Genomic DNA, 24,448 nt, shown 5'->3' with positions numbered 1-24,448 from the left:
GTTCTGTAAACTACCCGTGCACAATGCCTCTCTCCTGATCCTTTACAAGGATTGCCTTTGGCTTTCGGCTTGAATGGTAATGAGGACATCTCCCACCTGCCTGCTAGGTGCCAGCATTGCTGCCTTCACCCAGTTCTGCCTGGAGCTGAGCTCAAGGGATGTTGGGAATGCATTGGTGCTTTGCTCCTTTCCTCCAGCACAGGCTGCCCAGGGAGGTGGTGGAACCACAACACCTGTAGGTGTTCAAGAAAAGGCCAGATGTGGCACTGAGGGACACGGTTTAGCAAGCATGGTGGGGATGGTTTGATGGTTGGACTACATGATCTCAGTGGTCTTTTCCAACCTTAATGGTTCTATGGTTCTATGAAGGCATGGCCTCCTGAACCACTGTTTAGTAAAAAATCCCCACCAAAATGGTAAGTGTTGAACTTCAGGCAGATGCCTGATGCCTGTTGGCTTCCTGGGCTGAACACAGTTGTCATGTTGGTCATGACTGTGCAGCTGCTCTTCGTGTATATCTGCATCAGATAACAGCAAGCCGCAGCTCCTTTATCCCCCCAAGCACTCGTTCAAGGGGAGTTGAAGATATTATGAGTATGCATAACTGCATGAATTCTGCTTCAGATTCTATCAGATTCCATATGAGCCTCTCCATTGATTTCAGAGCTTTGTATTGGTCCCCTATCTGCGATTAAAACCTTTTTTCCATGGAATTCGGCCTGAAAACCAGGTGTGAGTGTAATGTTCCTGGCACGGAGCCAGTGCAGCCCCTGGTCTCCTAAGGTTGGTGGCCTTTGGTTTTGCATTACTCTGCCTATTGTTAGAGCAATGTCCTTCTATTACTGACTTTATTTTTTTTTTTTTTTTGCTATTTGCAAAAGTGACTGGTTTTGCTGCACACATGGAAGTTTTAATAATTATTCCCAAGCAGCTCTGAGAGTTTTTTAACATGGAAACAAGTTCTACATTACTCGTTAAATTGGTCAAATTTCAATAAAGTCAGGAAAACATCTTGAAAACAGCATGAATATAATTTACAAAGAAAACAATCCAAGCATTACTGCCAAGGAGCTTTCCAACAGGAAGGAAGAAAGAATTTCTCTTTCCCCCCACATAGAATGACTGTACTGTACATTAAATTAGTGGTTTTCAGAGTTAAGGAAACCACCACAGGATCCACAATGAAAATGAGCAAAGCTGGTACCTGATGTGCAGATAGGCTTTGCTTATTTGTTATGGTTCCAAGAAGGTTGCATGAATCCTGGCTGTCAATATTAATGTGGCACTATTAACCTTCTTTATCCCAGATGAGCTCTTGCTCGCTGTGTTCTTAAATCTAGCAAAGTCTACACAAGGGCTGGGTTGGGCAGAGGGACTCTAACTTGTCAGCAAACGTGGTGGATGCCCTGTGCTTGGAGACAGCCAAGGTCAGGCTGAGGGGGCTCTGAGCACCTGATGGAGCTGTGGGTGTCCCTGTTCATTGCAGGGGAGTTGGACCAGATGGCCTTTCGGGGTCCCTTCCAACTCACAGACAGAACCTGAGAGTGAAGTGAAGCAGAGACTGGAGGAATTTGTTGAATCAGAGTCTGCACGAGTCAAATACAAAACAACAGGCTGATCTGCTCACTGCAAACCAATCTGGCATCCTCAGGCCCAGCACCATGCCTGAACCATTCAGTGGTAGTGTTGGTCAAAGGGTTGCATTGCAGATGAAAAACTTTCAGAGTTCATAGTAAAAAGATGAGGAGTAGAGCAAAGCACAAGCAGAACATCTTGTGAATCTTCTTTACTGTGGATTCAAATATGCACAAAAGCAATGCCAACTTATATGTACACAGCCACATGAAGGATAGATTTTGACTGGAAACATTATTGTTATAATTGCTTGTACTATTGACTCCACTACCTGAAAGGGAAACATAAAGCAGATCCAAACTTGCCTGATGATAGAGCTTGATGTTAAAACTACAACTGTGTCTGGTGACCACATTTTGCAATTTTGAAATTTTTTTGTGCTGACATGAAGAGAACTGTTTCCAAGTTGTTTGCAGTATAAAATTCAGACTTCAGGATCAGGGTCTGGACTGCCAGTATGTCCTCCCTTTCTTTGAGTGTGACCAGCAAGTCACATCCTGAACTTACTATCATTTCTGTAGAAACCTCAGGCAAAATCAACATAATTTTTGCAATACATTTTAGCTTCAGTAAGAGGGCTATTTTTTTTTCTTTCTCTATAAAATCTCAGTAGAAACAGTTCCAACCCATTTTCTGTGTCAGTTTGTGTGTAATCTCCCCTTGAGGTTCGTTTGCAACCGATACGAACAGAGTGTGTGGGAGAGATGCTGCATGGAACCCACCAGCATTTTTCTGGAAGGGGTACATTCTGAGCTGAGGCTATTGCACTCTTTCATTTGATGCTTTCAGAAATGCTGTGAGGTTTAATTAACTAAAGCACTTTATCATCATTAGAGAAATTGAGTTCTACAAGGTTATTGGTAGACTCTTTAAGGGCCACATCTGTATGGGGAAAATTAAAATCTCAGACCGTATTCCTCACCAATAAAATTGGAGGGAGAAACGTGGAAAGGGCACGGATACTAATTAAATTATTGTGCTTTTTTTTCCCCCTGCACTGTTAGTTTAACAGCTGTGCTTCATCTCTGAGGCCTATTTGTCTTTATCTTTGGCCACTTTGTCAGAGTTGGCAGAAAGAACCCTAGGTGGGGTTGTTCTCTTAGCAAATTAAACAATGACCAAAACTTTGCTCATTTCCTCCATCGTTATTGCAGATTTCCATGTCTTCATTTTGACTTAGCAATACAGAGGCAGTATGTCTCTGCTGTCAATACAGAGCGAGGGGTGGGGACAGCTCAAGGGCTGCAGGTCCTGCAGGTTCTGCATTTTTCATGAGAGCATTCAGGCAGCACTGTTCCGTGCACCATCCCACCCACCAATGCACAAAGAAAAAATAATGCTTTTGCAGCATGTAAGTGCACAAGTCTGTAGTTTGTGCTCAGGCAGAGTAATGCGGCTGTGAGTTGGGTTTTATCTGAGCTAGGTGACTATTAGCAGCAGTAAGTACTATTTAATGTGAATACAAGCTATTTGAGATCCATAGCTTCAGTATTTTCTTTTTCTTCCTTCCAGTGCCAAATGGCCACCAGAGGATTTAATTTGTCAATAAGCTGCACGAATATCCAGGCCACCTCCATCTGCTGCTGTGACAGAACACAATTAACAGGAAAATCCCAGGTACTTTCCTTCACTAATTTTTCAAATTTGTTTCTGGTGAACTTGGAAAAGATTGCATAAGAAATCTGGCATTGAACCTGAGGCTTATGTTTATTGCTTGGTTGTGTTTGTCTCAGTGGAGGATGCAAGTGAGTGGTAGGAGCAGGGCAGGAAGAACAGCACAGAGAAATGCCAGGGGATGAATGTGAGCAGAATTCAAGAAAGCAAAACACTCAGAGAGTGGGAGGAGAAGGGGGTGAGGGCCGGTGTGGAAACCTGCATGCTCTTTTGTGCAAAAAGTCCCAAGGCTGTTGTATCTTGGAGAACTCGTGTTACAGCACGGTTGCTTATCGCTGTGAATGGCAGATTTCAGGGATGTCCCAGGAAGACCTTTCCATCTGACATTCAATTGAGCAGAAAAGAGAGCCAGGTTTGTATGTTATCTAATTACACACAGGTCCACGTGCCTTGGTGTGTGCAGCGCTGCTTGCTCTGGGTCAGGCTTGGCAAAGTGTGTGCTTTGCACTCATAGCACTGCTGTGTGGCTGCTGAGGTCGCTGGCTGAGTGAGCTCGGTCACAGTGTGACAGCTGCAGCCTCGGATTCCCTTCCTCTCCCTTTCCTTTTCAAAACTTCAAAAACAAATAAGTGAAACCACCCAGACCAGACAGATGAAACTACCTGAAAACTGCTCTAGATTTTCTTTTTATTAACTGAAATCTGAAAATATCCATGGGTGTGCTGGGCAAGGTAAGGTTCTCTAGGCTTAATGATCCTGATCATCAGTTTGGTGGGGTGTACAGCTGGAGATAACTTAATAACTGAAGCAGCGCACGCTCTGTTGCATTCTACCCCCAGCTGCAATCAGGAACAAGAGCTCTCTCCCCTACCTGCTGACAAACAGCTCTCTGAGACTTATTTCCACTTGTGCTCCCAGAGCTACAGGTTGGCAATGGGTCTGGTGGCATGGTCCCATCGAAAATACAGCCAGTGCCTTCACATGTTGAAACCATTCTGTAATAACCTACTCACTCAATAACACTCCCAGTGTCCCCAGTCACTGCTACCGGTGGCTGAAATGCTGGGTGGATGTCATGATGATCTTCTGACAACCCCCAATGGAAGAAATAGAACACAATTTAAAACACAAAGAAAAGGCTCAAGGAATCTATCATTATTAATCCCACTGTCAGTTTTAATTTGGGGGACATTACCTCACTCAACACTCATTGGAAAGAGCTGCCAAAAATGATGATGTCATCATCACCAGACACATCTGACCCTGGCTGCTGATTGCCAGTGTTGAGTGCAAGTTAATAAATCCCCTGGTACCTGGATACACATTGGGGTTTTATTACAATGCAGGCATTCCATGATAGCCTGGTAATTAAACAGTCTGGGGCGGAAAGAAACCAAGCAACTGCTTTCTCCTATTTAGAAAAACTGTAAAATACATTTGTCTTTCAGATCAGCTTCCTTCAACTGTCATGTAAAACCTGTATTTTGATTGTAATGAATGGGTAGGAGGAAAAGTTGGAGGAAGGCAGAAATGGGAGATCAAGTAAGTGGTAGATCTGAACTCCTCCCCAAGAGCTGGGACTTCCTAAGCTTGTGCATCAGGGCAGAATCCAGACACCTTAAAGTCAGGACAAAACCCAGCCTGAAGTCGTCATACTGGCCCTCAATAAGAGCAATAAATATTGCTTATGAGTAGTGGATCTGAGTTTTGACTCTTAACCCATCCCCAGATGTAGCCATGAGATAAGAAAGACAGAGCATTTATCATGTTGCCACACTCCCATGGCAAAAGCAGCGCAACAACTCCCAAATTTATAGAGCCCAATGAATAAAAGACTAATTGAAATAGAAGTAAAGCCTTTGATAACAGGAGTAGGGCTGGGGACTTTCACACTGGAGAAAGCTTTCAAGTTGTGCTCATTTGCAGCTGACATCTGTTTACCTTTAAAGGTCTATAAATAATATTACCTCTTTTCTTTACTGACTACTGGTGGTGATACTTTTCTTCTGTTTACAGACCCTCTTCTCCTCTGTCTTGATACTAGAGTTTTCTGGCTGAGCGATTTGACGTCATCATCATCACAGACATTTCCCCTATCTCTATAGCAACGTATGATGATGCCACAAACAGAAGATTATGCAATCTGTGTAGACTCAGATGGAAGGAGAGGCAGGGCTGGGAGCTCTGATTTAAGCACAAATGTCTCTAATAGCAGCAAGGGGAATACAGAAACCTTTTGGCCATGGAAATGGTTTTTGTATAAACAATCTCATCTTCCAAGTTTTGCTCCGGTGGGAAAGTTTCTCCTTAAAGTCCTCTTATACATATGTGTCTTGTATATACACATTCACACACAGATATATTTATTTGTGTGTAAAGGAATGCAGTGATTATGCAATTGTACTATTGTTCCCACCATTGTGCAGGCAGGGATGCTGCCAGCACCCTAACACAAGCTCTGTCTTTTCTAAGACCTGCCATGCTCCACTCATGTCTGGCACAAAAATGCTGTGGATCTGCCCAGACCTCATGTTCTCTTTTCAGTGGAGGGCAGTGGTGACCCTACTGAATGACTTTTTTTTTCTTCATATATGATATGGGAACGTTTGTGTCTTTGGCTAGGTGGGACCAGCATCGTCCTCATTCTGACCCACTCTATCCTTTCCCTACCAGCTTTGTCCTGCAGTTAAGGCAGAGGAGGAGAAGGGCCAGTTTGAAATCTCAACCCTCACAAAGACTTACTATCTAAGCTTAAGGAAATGCCTTTGAAACCCTCTCTACGCCTCAGTTTCTCCTGCAGTAGGACTAATAAACCTCAGTTCTTAAAGAAGTGGTGAGAATAACTCCACTTTCATTTGAATGCTCAGACTCTTCAATAAGGGGTCCACGGAGACTTTGAAAAACACACTTATGGGTGCTTCTTCTATGTTTATCTTGTTTTTATTGAACATACAAATGCATCCTATCTAGCACATGTCAGAATCAATAACTGCCTTGTTAGCAGTTTTTCCATTTATGGCATATTGTCCTGACATAGCTGTAAAACCTCAATGAATATGGTTTTAATAACCCAATGGTATTTAACGTACAATCGCTGTCTTATTAAGTCTAAATTAAATCCTTACTTGAGACACTTAATTTAAAGTGTGACTGATCTTTTCCTGGCCTGGAAGGAGATACTAAAATGACACTTCTTCCAATTTGGCCACGTGGCTGAGGGGGTGGGATTTGAATTATATATTTTGATGATACTACTCATCTGGTTAAAGCTGAATTGCATCATTTTATGAACACTCAGAGACGGGATCAAATTAAACCCAACTTCCCATCAAGTTAACTCAGCTGAGCTTCAAGCTTAGCACTGTATTCAAAACACACACTTACTGTGACTATCCACTCAGCAGCATCTGCTTGGCTTTTCCAAAGGAAAAAATGAAATGCACCATATTTTTCTACTCAGAGCCTCTTGTGGGGTGCCTTTTGAGTTGACAAAGACAAGGCTTACATTCTGCTGTGGGCACACTAATAAAATAAACCTAATAAAATAAACATTACATGCAATAACGATGCTACTAAATCTAAGTTCAATGTGTAGCTAAAGTGTTACCCACAGATCTATTTAGAGCAATGTGCCTGGACTTCCTTCCATCCTTTCCCAACCCAGAGTCACATAAACATTCATTAAATGGAAAGCATTGTCAGGCCTAATGGGAGTTTCCACAAGCAACTTTGGCACATGCAAAACTGAGGAGTGTGCAGAGCACACAGATGGATGAAGTGCCATGATTTCTGCATGCCAAGGCCACCACTGAAGAAGGGCTGGTGTGGGAAGACAACAGAAACCATCCCATACTTTGCTGCTGTCCTTTGTGTTTGGGCCGCATAGTGATTTTTGTGTTGGATGGATGCAAGTTGTGCAGCTGAAGGTGCACAGGAAAGGAAAGCATCCTTTGGTATGGGCAGATATGGGATGTTCAGGTTAGTCTCTGGAAGGCACCGCAGCCAAGTGACTGTGGCAGTGCCTGGGCAGCGTGGAGAAGGAGGGGCACTGTGCTGTGGGGTTACTTCTCCTCCATGCTAGGCTGTGGCTCCTTGGGCAGTCACTGGGAGGACAAGATGCAGAGTTGCTGGGGCAGCACTCCTTCGTTTGAAAGTTACACTCCTGAAAGGAGGAGAATGGTGTGGTTGTTTTTTGTTGTTGTTGTTTGGTTTTTTGTTTTTTTTTTTTGCTTTTTTTTTTTTGTTGTTGTTTTTATTTTGTTTTGTTTTTTTAACATCACTACCACTATAGCCTGCAGTGAGGGCAGCATAACACTTCAAGCTGAAATATTCGCATTCCTATTATGTCCTCCATCCAAGAATTTAACTGCTATTTGGTTCAGTTCAGTCTAGATGATTGATTTCTTCTGGATGCTGTGGTGAGAATTGTTTTAATAGTTTACAGATGGACAAATGAAATAGGGAGGTGTCCAATGTGTTGCCCAGCACTGCAAGCTGCGCCAGTGGCAGAATGATTGTATTCCTGCTTGATCCCAGCCAGGTTTGATCCTTCTTTTTCCCTTTTGTAAAATCTGACTTCCTCCCTAGCATGTGTACACTTTCATAGCTGAATCACAGCAGTAGAAAATGATGAGACTGAAAACACCATTGAAGACTGTTCAAAGTGATATTTATTCTTCTTGTTCTACATCTGGAACTATTCTTACTGCAATTATTCCATTGCAGATATATTAGTTTGGCACTATTGTTGTTGCTACTGCGATATCTATTTATTTAACAGTTTTTCAGATAATGCATTGAAGCTCAAAAGTTTTAAGAGCTTTTCCAGTATGAAATAGAAAGGATGGGAATGTGCTTGCCCAGAGTGTATTCTCTATACCTCTTTTGTCTATCATTAATTAGGAACGGTTTTGAGTGATAAAACCCACTTGTATATAAGTCATCCACATGCTAAATTAAAATGGGCAAACTGACATGGCAGTTAAACCCTCAAAGCCTGAAATCAATCAATACAATCTATGGAAAATTACTCTGAGCACATCCTTTAATACACAAATGTAGATTTATTTTTACATGCCTCTGCATAATAACTATGCACAAATTTCCTGTCCATCCCAATTTCATAAATTTCATCCCAACTCAGGCACCATACTCTCCTCATTCCACTAGTTCAGCCTCATAGGACTCAACATCTCTCCAGGGTGGAGTGGAAGCAATGGGTCAGGCTGGGATCTAGCACGTCCCAGCTCTAGCCAGGTTGGATGTGGACACTGTGCTCCAGCTCCATATCATTCAATGCTCTCAGAATGACGAGATTTAAGAAATCCCACTAAAAAAAGTACTGAGGCTAATTCAGCTCTTTTGTACAGTGCCAAGCTATGGAGCAGCTATAGGATAGCCTCAGGTGGGGCATGAGAGGACAGAAAAGGATGACGAGTACCTGGAGGCAGGAAGATTGCTGGTTCCAGCCCCAAAGAATGTGCATGCAGAGAAGAAAACAATGCAAAAAGAGCTGGAGAGGAGAGCTAGCAGAACAGATCAGTTGCAGAGCAGTGGGACTTAATGGTTTCTGGGGGCTAAGGACACATACCATCTGTCTTTCTATGTACCCTTGCAAGTACTCAGCATTAATATCTGAGGGCCTTTTAGTGCCACTGAAGAATTTATTCTCACAATACCACTGGGAGAAAGAGGATTTGAAAGCTCTCATTTCAGTAGAAGAAGGAATTTGAGAAACTGAGCCACAGAGCTATTGCTTTCCACTTAGCTCCTGTCTATGGATTTTGTCAAAAGATTACAAGACCAGATAGATGAACTAGGAAGCATCATGAATTTTATTCTCTTCCTAGGCATCAGTGCTTCTAGAGGTCTCGAAGTGCATATAATTGTTTCAGATGATCTGGGCTAAGTGACCCCAGATAGAAAGTGCAATAGGCCAACAAACTAAGGGGTTTGAGGTATTTTTAATTGCACTGTCAAAAGCTAACAGTTTGCTGAAGGAGAAAGAAGCCTAGGGTTGTGAAAAGGGGCAGTTCACTGCTCTGCCAGTGAAGCCCTGAAATGGGGCTTTCTAGCTGTTTTCTATCAAGCAATTGACCTAATAAAAAATTGTCTTTACGCAAATACAAAATATTCTGCGGGAAAATTCTGACTTTGCTGAGCAGCCCCCTCCCCCTGGGAAAATTTAAACAGGACTTCCTGGCTTCCTGATGGGAAGATTTTTTGCCAATTTTATTTTCTGCCTGAAGGCAAAAAAAAAAAAAAAAAAAAAAAAAAAAAAAAAAAAAAAGAAAAACAACAAATGGATGCAAGTTTTCCAATAGCCAGCAGAGCTGGGAGAAGGACAGGAAGGCCGAGTGCTCTGGCTATCTGCCTCTGCCCATTGGGTGGGAGAGAAGGGAGGCAAGGGCCCTGGAAGACCTACCCAAATGTTTACGATTAGCTTGAATTTTAACTTACTGAAAAATCCATTTATTTCTTTTCCCCCAGGGAGTGATGGATGCAAATTTGTTCTTAAAAAGAAAGTAATTAAAAAAAATTTCCTTGGAAGGAATTGGCATTTTCTAGCCTGTTCTCCCAATGCAACAGATACAAGAAAGCTGAAAGTACAATTGGTACAATATCTTTTGAGCAGAAGTCTGCAATGCCTTAGCAGTTTCACCAGATAAGCAATATTTGATTAATATTGGACAGTAGGAGGAGGCAATAAAGGATAGTATGGACATATTGGAGAAGCACTCAGAAGAGCTACTCATGGATTTGCAATATTCCAGCACAGATTGCCAATGGTGCATTAAAATATTGCCACAGAAGCATTTCCCTAGACCTAGTGCAGGATAAACTGATGAACAACCCCCTCCTCCTTCATTCCACATACCTCCTTCTGTGATATTTCCACCCATTTCCTCTATTTATTGCCCGTGGCTTGAGCAAGGTTCATTCAAATGAATTTAAAGCAGGGATAAATATTGTCAATTCAAATCACAGCTTTTCAGTCTGTCCCCAGGGTTGTCCCCAGGGCAGGCATCCTCTGCTGAAACAGTTCATATTCCCTCTCTAGATGAGGCTGTTGAGTCATGAAGAAAAAAGTGAGGGGTGGCAAAAGAAAGACAAGGAAGGGAAAGAAGTAGTAAGCGAGCAAACAATTCACAGAGCAAGGAGGACATCTGAGCTCTTGTGTTTCTTTTCTCATTGTAGTTTATTCCAAATCCTGCCACAGCCTTCCTGGAGGAGGGGGAAGGGCATCGGCTGATTTGCATCTTGTGTTACTGCTGACAGTAGGAGGTCTTAATTGGGGCACCAAAGAGCAGGTGTATGCTAACGTTAATCTTCCCTTTCACCTGTCACTCATGCAAAATATGAGCTCTCCCTCTCATTAGCAGCCCTCTGTCACATGCCGGAGAGCTTTGGAAGGGTCCCTCTGAAACATGTGGGGATTGATTTTCCTGCCTGCACTGGGTTATTACTGCTGTACTCTGGACAGCCACTCCCCAGGAGCACAGCCATGCAGTGGGTGTATGGACAAGTGCTGCTTAATAGTCTCAAATCTTATGTTTTCTATTGGAAAAATGAACATTAATTCTTGTACTGGCTTTACAGAGACTGACTCATTTCAAAAATAACACGTCGTGCCTTGAGTGCTGCAGAGATGACCTTAGGAGGAAAGTTAATTTTGAAAAGATACTCAATTTGGTATTATCTCCAAATGTTGATTCCTGGAATCATTACTCATTACTTAGTCAGGCAAAACTTCCCTGGATTTCAAGGGCTCTGGTTGGTGCCAAGAGGAAATTGGCCTGGGAGAGAATTAAATCCTAACTCCAGAATTTGAACCTCTATTTCTTGCAGTTCACCTACCATAGCAGCGAAAGGCTCACCACCCTTTGCTCGAACAGTGCAGATTATTAGGGAACAACCATGAAGAGCTGAAAGAAACTAAACTTTATTTGTCTTGCCTTCAAGCACTAGAGAGCAAGCACCACAAACTCTGCATCTTGGTAGGAACCTGCACAAAGGACCGTGATCTCCGTCTGCCAGCTGGGCGTTCTACTCAGAGAGAAGAAGAAAGGAAAGATATCACAAAGAGTTTATCTGAACTTTATGCATTCTTCTAGTGCTGCTCTGGAACAAGTTCTGCTTTGGTTCATTCGGAGGTGAAATAAACAAATAATTATCTGCAAGGGAAAAAAATTCACGTTTTCAGAGAGCAATAGTTTGTTGGCTGTGAGCGTGATTCGGGGGGAGAGCATCAGCTGCAGCCCATGCTCTGAGTCACAGCTGAGTCCCACGGGAATCACAGCTGCCTCAGGGCCCTGGTGGCAGTGGTTTTTCTTTGGGATGATGATGATTCGCCTCTTCTTTTAGTTTTATCATTTTCATCGGTTGTTGGGAGGTGGCTTTCTTTATCACCAGATTCCTTCCAACAGCAGTAATACTCTGATTCAATATAATGGAAACTGAGAAACGGATGGGACTGACACATTAATAATGTAATGCTAACTCATAATCTGGTTTTGCTTTACTGAGATTGGCTCATTGGCTGAGACTTTTTTTCTGAGATAATGAAAAAAAAAAAAGGCTCAGTGGTAGTAAGCAATTGCTTGGCTCTTCTGGGGAGCAGACATCTCTGGCATGCCAAAGAGCAGGGAGAAGCATTCCCTTTCAGAGCGTACATTTGCCCCAGTTTTATTATGTTTTTTCTCTGAAGAGGAAGTGACACCATGTCCCAGCTACCCACAATGTAGAGGACACAGTATGCTGTTGTTTCGGCCTGGGGGGTCTCTTCCCTATTCTTACCTTGCCCCTGTAGCCAGGGAAGAGGCTGGGAGTGAGTATCAGGCCCACTCTCACCTACTGACGCTTAGCTAGAGAAGATTCCCCAACAGCCACATCCTAAATTTAATTATTCTCCTGATTTGCAAGTGTGTTATTTGGATCAAACTTTCCAGGACTAATCATGTGTAAAACTGAGGCTAATTACATCCCATAATGGTCCAATCTGTGATAGTGTGATGAAGTTAAGAGAAAGAAAGTGAGCTCTTCAGCTGTGCAATTGTCTTCCCCAGGGATCTGGAGCAAATGCCTCTGTGCCTGCCTGTATCTTTCATATAATACCAATTCCAAAATTGATAGGCATCTTCATACTTGTGTGTTGGGTTTACACATGGTCTTTACTTTATGGCTCATGTATGGTCTTTACTGCCATACACTAACCTACACTGGTGAAGAAAGGATGCAGGAACCTTTTGGCTTCTTTCACCTCCAATTTCAGTAGCCCACTGTTGGTCTGAGAACTACTGACCTTACAGAGTACTGCAAAAGCACAATGAGATATGGAAGTGGGAACTGCAAACTGGCAGTGCCATCAGCTCCTGAAGAACCTACATGAAAGAAGTCAACATTTCCCATGAAAATTTTTGAAAGAAAGGCTTTCTCTTAAAACTATTTCATTTTGCTTTTCTTCAGTGAAAAATTGAAACTTCCAAATAAATTCCACATCAGTGCATTTTTTTTTTCCATTTTATTTTATTTTATTTTTGCTCTCCAGTAGAGGGAAACACGGACCCATTCAAGAAGAACCAATATTTGGTTGAAGATATGGAGATTAAAATTTCAGAAACAACTGCGCTCTATTTGTAATTTCTCCACTAGACAACAGAAGACATTTTATCTTAAATTCACAACCTTCTTGTAGACTTTTACTGAATTTTAATAAGCATGTTCTTTAATAAGAGTGTTCTTTATTTAACCAGCATTCTCTAATCAGGTAATCACCAAAATTATATGGATCCATCAGAATCACAATGCCCAAGTGAAGGAACTATAACACCACAGTTTGATATTAAGTCCATTTTCGCAGATTTCTTATCCCTGGAGAAGTGGGGTGAGGCAAGGCCAGATACAGTGAGATACCTCCTTTGCATAAAGCAAGCATGTGCTTAACCATGTCCCTGGGATGGGAGTCTGCAACCTCTGTTATTGCGGACTGTGAATGTGTTGTCTTGAAATGTACAAGCTGTAATTAAGAGCTATTGGATAATAACTATGCCATGAAAATGTCCTAAACTATTAAAGAGCTGAAGATGATAGTGTGCTTTTAATGTTTCACATAAACCATTTGGGATTTGAAGAACTTTCAGCACTCACAAGGAAGGCAGAATTATGCTTGCTGGGTTAAAGGGAAGGAAAAGAAAAACCCCTGAATTAAATTTTTGAGCTTGACACCCTCCACTTTTCTACATGTTGCTCAATTCTAAACAGGGAAAATAAAATCAGCTTTGTTCGTGAGCATATGCTTTTGACATTTTTTCTTCTTGGAGCCTGTGAATTATTAATAAACTAATTTCTCTTTATAGTTCAATCTTTGGAGACTTAAAGTGCTCACTCAAATGCACTGAACAAGAGGAATGCTTCAGCTCCAATCAGCTCCTGTCTTCTTTGGAAACGCTGGCCCTGAGGTATCTTTGAGTCTTTGAAATCAATCTTTTATTCAACCGGGAATTTCTGATGGCTTAGAGGTCTAGTCTGTTAATTCTGCCTAATGCCCTGTTTAAGTTTGGGGTTTCTCAATCAGCTGATGTTTTTGCTTTTACTTTGCTGAGGGAGTAAGTGCATCCCCCTCCCCACTCACCACACCTCTGTTTCTTTCTGACCAAATGGAAAACAAATTGTTTGTTAGCCTCCAGAAATACAGGGAAAAGGGGGAACAAGGTGGAAAAAAACCAAAGTGGCACCTGGGGAAGATCTCAATGAGTTTTTCAAAGCCAATTTAATACATCTTGATCTGAAGGTTAAAGGTCAGCGACTATCAGCATAGTGCACATAAAAAAGTCTGTTTGCCAGTAACCCCAATCTATAATACCATCTCTGTGACTTTGTGACAGTTCAGTTCATTAAAAACAGGAGTAAAACCATGATATTGAGTGGACAGGAGGTGAAACTGAGAAACCAGTGCCATTAGAAGATACGTACTTGGTCTGCAGGACTCCTAGTGATGGTTGGCTGAGATTCACTTGAAGGTAATTTTCCCCCTATTCTTTCACTGAATGCTCTGCCTGGAAGCCTTCTGCCATTACTTTTACAGCTTGGAGTTTCTATGCTTTACCATCGGATAAGCACGGAGCATCTTCCATTCAGTGCTAACGTGAGCCAGAAATTAAAAGACTGGGTGTCTTTGCCTCTAAACTATGATGATCTCTTCAGTAGAACCTGTGCTGAGTGCTGAACAAATTCATGTCACTGGTGACCCTGTGCACTCATGAAACGAAGGCTCCCAATGATGAAGCAACATTGTTTGGTCCTTTCATTCTCAGGCTTCTAAGAAAAAAAAAAAGGGACTGAAAAAGGGCAACATGAAATTTAAAAATAGGCTGAGGGCCTATGTTACAAATTGCTGAGCTCCATGTGGTCAAATAAAAACAACAACAAAAATAACAGTGCTAAATTAAGCTGTACAACAGAATCTCATTTACCAGAAATACTTAACTGGAGAAAAACACATTAAGGCACTGGCCTCATTAACAAAAATGCCCTATGCAGAAGTAGCTTACCAGTTAACATTCGGGAAAAAGAAAATCTGATTCCTGAAAGGAACTACAAAAAATGGTTGAAGAAAAATATCTGTTTTTCTCTCGTGTGTCTGATGTATTTCTTTTTCCTTAGCCCTCATTACTGAGGCCATTGGTATGAAAACTGCAGGCCAGACTCTTGCTCTCTTTTACGCTGGGGTAAATCTGGAGTAACTACTGGACGATGCCTACCTTGCTGCAGGGGTGGTAATAGCACAGAGGGGCACAGAGCTGCTTTCTGCATGTGATGTATTTCCTAGCTCTCCCTGTGAGCCTGAAAAATCACCCGAGAAAAAGAAACATTTTGCTTTGCTCATGCATAGGGTGATTCCTAGTGAGGGACAAAAGTGATCTGGTTCCAACCTCCCGTTCAAGTCTTTGGGAAATTCCAGCCATGAAGGTTAATTATAAGCCTTTAATTAATCAAACGTTCACTGTGGGCTGAAGTGGTCTGGCTGTCTGAGCACCAGCCCAGGAGCTCCTTAATTAACACTGCTGGCTGCTGGCAGCAGGGAGCAGAGGGACTGGGGGCAGCCCCAGAGCTGCGTGGGATGGGCAATGGAGGCATGGAGGTGAACAGAGATATTGAATAGGAGAACGGGTTGTAAAACAGGGGTAAAAAGATGACGTTTTTATTACACCTTATGTACTGAAAAAGTGAGAATACATTGGTAGCTGGAATTAAAAACCTAAACTGGCTACTTTACTAAGAGAGCTTTTTAAAAGAGTTTTTTTGTTGTTGTTGTTTTAATTTAAAATTGCCTACAAATGGCAGTAGCAACAACTGACACCTCTGAACTAAGAACCATTACCAAATGACACAAGAGTATGGCACACCTTGGTTCTCACTGACATGTTCATGTGTGGATGGTGCTCCAGAGGAACCTGCAGCAGGGATCTGGGATTTCTCTGCAATAATATCATTAGCAATACTCTTTAACTTAATAACAACAAAACGGCAGCACTAGAAAGAGCTGCTGATGAGGGAGAAAAAAAACATTTTGCATCTCTCCCAAATTACAAGAACTCTATTTTCTTTTTCACTTTTTTTCTTTCAAACATATGCTGCAAGTGGGGAAAATATGATCTAGGAGAAAATAACTTTCAGTTGATGCACTGAAATATTTTTAACTATCAAAGTGAGGGGAGCCGCATCCATGAGAAAATCAGCAAGGCCTTTTAAAACAATATGAGGCCAATGGAAAAAAAAAAAAAAAGAAAGAAAGAAATATCCCCGTTCCTGGAGGATGCCTGTTTCTTTAAGCAGCTGTTTCTTGTCTCTGAGGTAACAAAGTTGTCATGTGATGCATCTGTTACCATAGCAATAATCTGTAATTGTGCAGAAAATCCACCAAAGTAGCGTGCAACTCCTTAGTGAATTGGACGGGAGTGAAAAATCACCCCTGTGCAAGCCTTGGATTGATGATGTTGTGAAATGGTATTGGCCAAGTCAGACCAGTTTCACCTCCAATGAATTTCCTGCATTTATTCGCTCTGGTTCTGGTGCCTAACATTTGCTCAGTCTTTAAATATGCAGCTCACTTGTGCATGTAGAGCTGGTAAATGGTGTGCATCTTCCTGCACAGTTCCATGCTGCACTCAGGGCATTTTCTATAAGGTTAGGGTCTGGGCACTCTGCATATTGTGGCCAAAGGTTTAAGACTTTTGAACTATAGAGGCATTCTTCTCAAGCAAGGTGATAAAATGTCATTAAGCGTTGTTAAAAATTGCAATGAGAAAGGGTTTTCTATTTTTTATTCCACTTTATTGTCCCAAAAGGGCACCTGCGTTGTTTCTGTCTCTTCATCAGGATGAGTTCTACCAGTAACTCAGGAACAGCTCCCACACACATGCATGTGAGCTCAGTATTTTTATTTATATGTGAAATATACATTTAAATAAGTCTTCTGCTAGAACACCAAGTTCAGTGTCCTTTAAAACTAACTGGAAATAGGAATATAGAAGGATGAGAAGATGAAATCTGCAAAACTTTTTTCCTCCTGTTAGTCATAAAATAAACTGCTGGAATTTACAAAGAAAATCCTTGAACGTTTTGAGTCATCTGCTCATGATATCATTGGGCTAAAAGTGCTTGCTACTATCCAAATCAAAATGCCAGAGAAATCTCATGAGAATATGCCTTGTGGGCAAATCCCAAAAGGAGAACATCTGGATTTAAGATGCCATTGCCCTGTACTTAACCCTGAGCCACTGAGAAAAATGACTATTCTCCTGCTCTCACTCTCTACGTTATTAGTAAATATTTATACTAGACAAGCACCCAAAGGCCTCAATTGAGAGTAGATTTCCATCTTGAGGCCTATGGAGAACTAACAGAGAAAGGAAACTCCCTCTGCTCTGAAGAATTCACTCTTTATTTATTTTCCCTCTCAGCCTATGTGTGACAAGCTGCTCCACGCACAGTGGCTGATGATTCTACTTTATTGGCCACTGGATAAGACCATCAGTTCTTCCACAGGCCAAAAAAAGAAAACATAAAAACCAACTCAAAACAAAAAGGATGTTTGGCTCATTGGTGCAGGTCCAATTGAGCAGCCCAGCTTCACTGTAAAGAGCACTTAAGTTGTGTGCACACCAACAGTGCTACCTTTAGCACTGCCTTCCCATCCTCTAACGTAACCCACTGAGCCTGCCTCAATAGCATACAACTGCTTTGTCTTCCCACCTAGCTCAGAAAGCATTAATGGGATGTGGATGATTTAATACTGTATCACACTGAAACTCAAACCTAAACCAAACCTTCTCACAGCCCGTAATTTGCAGTGATTGGATTAGGATTTCCCCCACCCCTGCAAATCCTTGTCAGTGTTTTCAGGGTCAGTGTGAGGGCTCAGCTGCAGAAGAAGGGCTGGTAGGACCCTACAGACTGCATTTACTTGCCGGTAAATGCCTGGCCAGCTGAACCCAACCCTGCTCAGACCTGAGATCTGCCCTTCAGAAACCCATTTTGAAAGAGAGATGCTGGCACGTTAACTGCAGAAGCTGCACCAGGCTGCAACCTGAGCCTCCTACAGTCCCTTTTATGAGGAAAGGCATGAAGCAGAAGCTCCAGAACTGCCACAATGCAGCTTGTTTCATACAGTCTGCCACCAGCCCCCTACACTAACACCCAGAAAGAACCTCAGCACACCTGGGGGAATGAAGGGCACAATTAACATAACTGATTGAAATGGGTCGGGCCTGGGCTGGGCTTCCTTATTTTGGTTGCCAAGGACCCAATCAGACTGGCAGCTGAGCAACCTGACCTTATAAAGGCTTGGGGGAGGAGCAAAAGGGGAGTTGGCAGTTGGGATGTGCTGCTGGGGGTGGTTTTTTGGTTGTCAAGTTTTGCTTCTGTTTAGGTGTAGCAGCATAGAATATGTTCAAAAGTTACCTTTCTTGCTGTTATTAAATTCTTTTTCCAACAGTGGAACTGCAGAAGAGGTGAGGGGCTGGCACATTTCTGCGTTGGGTTTGGGAAGTTTCAAAGGGAAAGGGTTGGCTTGGAGCAAGGTGGGGCTGGGGCTTCCTGGGCTTCTGAGCTAAGCTGTAGTGGTCAGCCTTATCGTGAAGGTTAGTTGCCCTTCTCCCACGTCTTTGCAGCTTTCTTGATGGCTGTGCTGAGATTTTATTCCTCTGGGAAAAGCCCTTGAGGTGACCCATTGCAGCCCCCTGCCCTAGAAGGTAGGAGAGCTGGTGCAGCTGCTGTGGGAAGCCAGGAAGCGGGAACCGAATGAGAGCCACTCTGAAATAAGTGCTTAGGAATGCTCTGACCTCTTGTCTCACTGGAGTGCCATTTTTATTTTTTTCTTAGAACACATTAAAGAGCTGTTTGTACATAGCCTTAATATGTGTGCACACATACACAAATTCAGCCTGGGAGGGGGGAGAGGGAGAAGTATCAGGGCTCTGCCAAGTGTAGGCGTCCTGGGCTCCAGACAGCTGTGACAAACTGCAGCCTTTTTACTACCTTAAAGAACATAATGGGCCACTTTTGTAATTTCAGCTGTAAATGCATTTCTACTCTATCACAGGACAGTGCTTCAGTATGAGAAAAGAGAGAAATATAAGAACTAATGTGGTGACAGGCCAAGGAACAGAGCTTATAACACACCCACAGAGTGTTTCCCATGAAAGCAATATTCTCCTGGTTCTGTCTGAGATGCTCTTGCTTGCCTGCTTTAAGGAGTAATTTCTCAGAGCTGTATTTTAGATGTTCGGATCTTGTAAACTCTTCACAGTTTAATACACTGCAACTTTTCTGCTTTCTGAGTTTGAGTCACTGGATTAAAATTGCCTCCGCCACCACAGTGTTCAGTGCTACTGTTAACTTCCCATCTTCTCTCTTCCAGGCTCTACGTAATAACCTGTGATCAGGATGCTGGTTATAGGCTGGTAAGCAATTGAAGAAGCCTGTCTTTCCACGATTCAGAGCATATAATAAGGTGAGAGTGGTCTGTGTGTAAAAGTGAACATGAGTGCAGTCCTTGTGGCATGGGTTTGTGGCCTGAAAACAAAAGGCTGTGGTGGTGTCCTGAATGTGGACCTGAAAGAGGAATGGGCTGTAGGAAGTGTGCCTGCTGACAACCCACTGCTGCTATGTTTTGGTGACATGAAATTGTAGGTTTTGTTGAAGCATCTCTTGCCTACAGGCTGGAATGATTGCTGGATCTAGCTGGAAAATAATTCTCCTGGTTGAAATTACCACAGTTTTTGTTATTACAGATGTAGAATTTCCTGAGCAGGTGTCTCCCATTGAATCCCTGCCCTGCCCAGACTTCAGGTGTTGTTGCTGGCACATAATTGCATTATGCTAATGGTAGATACTGCACTGCTGCTGGTGCACCTGTGATGTGGTGCTGGGCCTGTGGGGTGCAAAGGGCTCAGCTGGGGCATGTGGGGCACTCCAAATTTAATTCTGTGAAAGGGAGGTGTAGGAGAAAATTAACTGCAGCTAAAACAAGCTGAGTTGTGGCTGTGTTTGGCTTTGTACTGTCGCTAGCTGGTCGGTAGGGACTCGCAGCAAGGCTGGCTGCAAGATGGGTGAAGGCTTCTTTTATAGTCAGTGAAGTATGAGACCCCACTGAAATGCTGTGGAAGGATGAAGGTGTTAGGGGGAGCCTGAGAACCCCAAACTGAGCTTTGGAGTGCCTTGGTGTTTATGTGAGACCTGGAGGAATACACTAAATGGAGCAGGAGATGTGGAATCTAGGCAGGAGGAGACTTTAGGTTGCTTAATTTTATTTTTTTTAACAAACCTCAAGAAGAAACAGCTATAAACTGAAACACTTCACTCTATGTCAGTGCAATTCAGTTTTTGTTTGGAAAAACACCTTGAACCCATCAAAACAAAGAGATACCTTGAGAGCCAGCTACACAAGGCTATCTTTCCATAGGTCTTCCTGGCAGATGGCATCCATTGCCTTTTTTTGTCCTGTCAGAAGAGATACCTGCTCTTCAGGCACCTGTTTCTGGCATAATTCCTGCGTACAAGCTGAATGGTGGTGGCTAAAGTATTCTATATGGCTTCTTGTTAGGAGGATGTGGGACTGGATGTCCCTGGAGGTCATTTTGTCCTTTATGCTGAGAAGTGTGCTGCTCTCCCGCAAGGCTGAGCACCTGCATTTGTGTCCCTGCTTGGTGCTCCATGCACTCTGGTTGGGGTGGCATGGAAAGATCGAACAGCAAAGGATGTGGGACAGGGAATATATTTCTTCTCTCCCAGCAGATAGTTTGGGATGTTTACAGATATCTCGAGCTTCCCCCCCTACTCCTGTTTCTTCCTAAACCTTGAGATTTGAGCATAATGTTTTTATATTGCTTCAGAAATCAATCTGTTTGGTAACTTGACTGAGAATAAGTAATGCAGCTACATACTTCTGAGTTATGTGTGCACGATCTGTTTGTATGATATGCTCCAGTCTTCCTAACATCTGGTTCTAGCCAGTTGCTATCAGCCCCTTGGTTTTATAAGCACTAAATTCACTCAGTTTTTAATGCAGGGGAAAAAAAAAAATACAGCCCAAAGAGCATAACATTTACAAGCTTTTTTTGTGGGAGTGGAGACAGGAGGCCAAGTTGTGCTCTGAGACAGAGTCCAGCCTTTGCATTTTTGGGTGGGCCTCTGAAACCAATTTTTTTTTTCCTTAAGATGCCGCCTTTTCAGCCAAACCAAACTGATTCCTGTCAACTGTTATCACTCCAGCATGAATGGGTTTGGCACAGAGGCTTGAGGGAGGGTCAGCAAGATGGCTTTTTGGGATGCTTGTCAAATAATAACTGAAGTGTTACATGTAAAGTGTGCGTGTGTGCCTTGACTTCTGGGAAAGAGCAGAGCGGGATCCTGTGGTTTCTTGTAACCTTGCCTGCCTCTTTTTTGCACCTGATGTGCATTGGTTTCAGTGCTGAGTGGAGATGACACAATTTCCACCCATTGGGTTGTGCTTGGGCAGGCTGCAGCATCCCTGGGCACCTCCCCATGTGGCTTTTCCAGTGTAGGTTTGAACATGGCAGAACAGGACTGAGTTGTTCTCAGGATCAGCAGAGACAGCTGGTGGAATTTTGTTAAGCACATATGATAATGGATGATCCAAAAATCAGAAGGCAACCCAACAGGTTCATTGAAATCTATCCATAAGAAAACTGAGCATTAACAAACCTGCTGCTGCCAAGCCAGTTGCTGACACAGATAAGAAGCAAAGCTATCTATAACCCAAACCCACGTTATCCACATGCAGTTTACAAGAAGGATGAACAGCTGCTGGCTTGCTATTGAAGCAAAATTACCTTTTAACTTGTTATCGTTTGCGCTTTCATCCTAGTTTGGTGTTCACACTCTCCTGAGTCAAAGCTCTGAGTGAGACTTGAAGGGATGAGAACCATCCTTAAGTAGTTTGAACACCTGTGCTGAAGAAATTGAGTTAGATCTTTAAAACTTTAGCAATGCTAGTTCTAATGCAAATATCAACTACCAGTGGTTTTATTTGCTTGGCAACTGGAAGGAGAGAGAGGGAGATAGCAAACCAGAAATTGCTTGTACTTAAAGTCACTGAAAGACTGCAATTCACATATGGATGAAATTTGGCTCTGGAATAACATAATGGAGTTGTAAGTGGAATAAATCTGGTCTACTAATTCTTTTCTGCCTGTTTTGTTTTAAAAGACAAACTACCTTCATTTCACATGTGCACATGAAACATGGGTAGCTGAAGCAGGTAACTGTGTAAGTCTCTGAGAAGAACTTGCTGGGTACTTTTGGCAGGGCCTCACATTCTGGAAAGTATCAGAGTGAATGCACACATCCCCTTGTAGCAGTCCTGCCTGTCTGCTCCTGAGCTGGGACTGCTAGTGGTGTGGCACTAATTCAGATGTTGCAGAATTGCGTATAGGCTTCCACAGTTATTTTTCTGCTGTTAGCAAACACTTGAGGTAAGGCTGTGCTGTGGTTGTATAGACAGGAAAATGACATCATGCTAAAAGCCACTAATGCAGAAACTTTGGCATCCGAAAGGCAAACTGTATTCTAATTAGGAAGAAAAAAACAATGACATTTGAAATGGAGAAATTTCTTGGATTCTTATTTTCAAATCCTCCCCTGGCTTCCCTTTCAGCCACAGCTGTGACAATTGCATTGGAGCTGATAATAAACATAACTCTGAGGTCATTGCTTGGTTTTTTAAATTAAAATAATTAAATAAATATGGATTAAATTTCCTACCTCCAGGAATCCAGCACTTGGGAATGTGCAGCACAAACTGCTCTACAGAGTCACTCTAAAGTGCTTTTGTGTTTTCTGTATAACATGGCTACTTTTTTTCCTTCTCTGAAAATACAAAACAGCCTTATTCTATACTTCTCTTCCCTCCAGGGTTGGTGGATGGTAATGATGGACTTGGGATGGTGACACTTTGTAGGTATTATTCACTGCATGGGGGGGGGGAATTAGTCCTAGCATCCACATTGTTGGAGAAGGTTGAGAGATGTGACCAGCTCATCCTGCTGTGGATTACTGGAGCTGGCTGGAGAAATACTGAAGAAACCATATTGCACTGATGTCAGGTTCTATGTGTATCAGTGCTGCTGCACCTTCTGGAAGCAAAGCAGCTTTGTTTTGGGAAGAAAACAGACTGGAGGAATTCCAACAATGTTAAAACTGACTTACTGGGGCACAAAAGAAAATACTATTTCTGAAATGACTATTTCTTAGCATTTTGTTTCAAGTATTCTAAATGGAAATTGATTGTAACTGAAGTATTTTAATTCAGAAAAGCTGCTACTGTTGTTTTTTCCCTAGAAACTTCTTTAGCAGAGAGCTGATTTCTGGGGGATGTGGAGAGTGTGGTGTTTATAAGGAAGCAACATGTTGAACTCAAAATTAGAAGTTCTTTGAGAAATGCCCTTTCCATTCTTGAGCCAGATCAACTCATTTCCCATTTGAGACAAAGTTCTTGTGCACATGCACCAAAGCCTCCATCATCCCACCTCCCACAGATGATGTAGCCTTAATTCCTAAAGATGCATTGCAGAAGATGGTGCCTACAGAGACACTTGAACCAATGCTACATGTCATCCTCACTCAAGAAATTCTGTTTGAGTGGCCCGCTGTTTTTGCATGATCAGTTACATTGAAAGTTAGGCAAATGGGCTCTCCATCTCTATCTTCTGCCCCTGCTCACTTTACTGTTATCCCCATCTGGGAAAAAATATAATGAGAATAGTTGCAAGGAATCACCTACTCTCGTGCACCTGCCAGCAGGGTGGATTAACTGTCTGGTTATTTTAGGAACAGAATAAATCCTGACATATTTTGAAAATGCATCCTCACTTGCTCCTAAGTTTCTGTTCTGCTTGGTTTCATCTCAGTCATAGCTAGTTTTCTAAAAGTGCCACTATTCATATTGAATTTGCACCTTGCAAGCACCTGCAGGCTTATTGCTTAGCATGGACCGTTCTTTATTGATTTGATTTTTCTTTTGTTTTGTTTTATAACATTTCATGGTGTAGACAGCAACTTTACGGGTCCTGAGCCAGGCTACTAATTGGTTTCACATCCCTTTGAGCGTGGATTTAGCAGAGTTCTTATTTCTTTTTCCCACAGAAATGAAAGCAAGAAGCAGCTCGATAATGTGATAGTGCCATTCATTATTCCTCCAACTGAAAGGATTCTGCTTCCTTGCAGACCACTGAGGTCATTTTTGTCACTGAAAGCTGAGTGAGGGCAGATCGCATGACGTCATCTGGCCTGGCTGTTGCATGCAGCAGAGAAAGGCTCTTGCAGTGAGAGCAAGACTGGGCCTGGAGCGCGGTAGTGAATGTGTGGATGGATTTGAAAGCCAATGCAGGAGCTTCAGCTGTGCCACCCTGGGAAAACAGATCCTTAGATGAACAGACTGTGTGGGGAGCATGTAGCTTCAGTTGTACAACGGGCAGGTATAACTTAAGTCCGCCCTGCTTCCTACTGCTGTTCTTTTCCAGTTGCTGTACAGCAGTCTCTGTATGTCACTGTATGTAACAGTGTTCCCCTTGTCAAATGATTTTAGCCCCTGTGAGGAGACATGATAGTAAAGGAGAACCCTGGCTGTTCTTACATATTTATCTTTTAATAAATTGTTGGTGACCTTATGTATCCTGTG

The 24,448-nt window shown here is 42.5% G+C and overlaps 1 long non-coding RNA gene across 24 annotated transcripts in view; it reads left to right on the top strand.

Annotated features, from left to right (window-relative positions):
* The window catches only part of LOC104913264 (uncharacterized), a 351,168-nt gene that overhangs the window by 174,967 nt on the left and 151,753 nt on the right, over positions 1 to 24,448 (top strand). For 20 of the 24 annotated variants that reach the window (XR_014886512.1, XR_014886494.1, XR_014886500.1 and 17 more), the window contains 3 exons: positions 3,148 to 3,252; positions 13,605 to 13,706; positions 19,169 to 19,261. This is a non-coding gene — a long non-coding RNA (uncharacterized LOC104913264). The other 4 variants (XR_014886516.1, XR_014886517.1, XR_014886511.1 and 1 more) reach the window with 4 other exon arrangements.

This window comes from Meleagris gallopavo, chromosome 15, assembly GCF_905368555.1.
Source record: "Meleagris gallopavo chromosome 15, MGAL_WU_HG_1.1, whole genome shotgun sequence".
NCBI lineage: Eukaryota > Metazoa > Chordata > Aves > Galliformes > Phasianidae > Meleagris > Meleagris gallopavo.
Note: the sequence above shows the minus strand (reverse complement) of the source record. Positions and strands in the feature narration are given on the sequence as shown.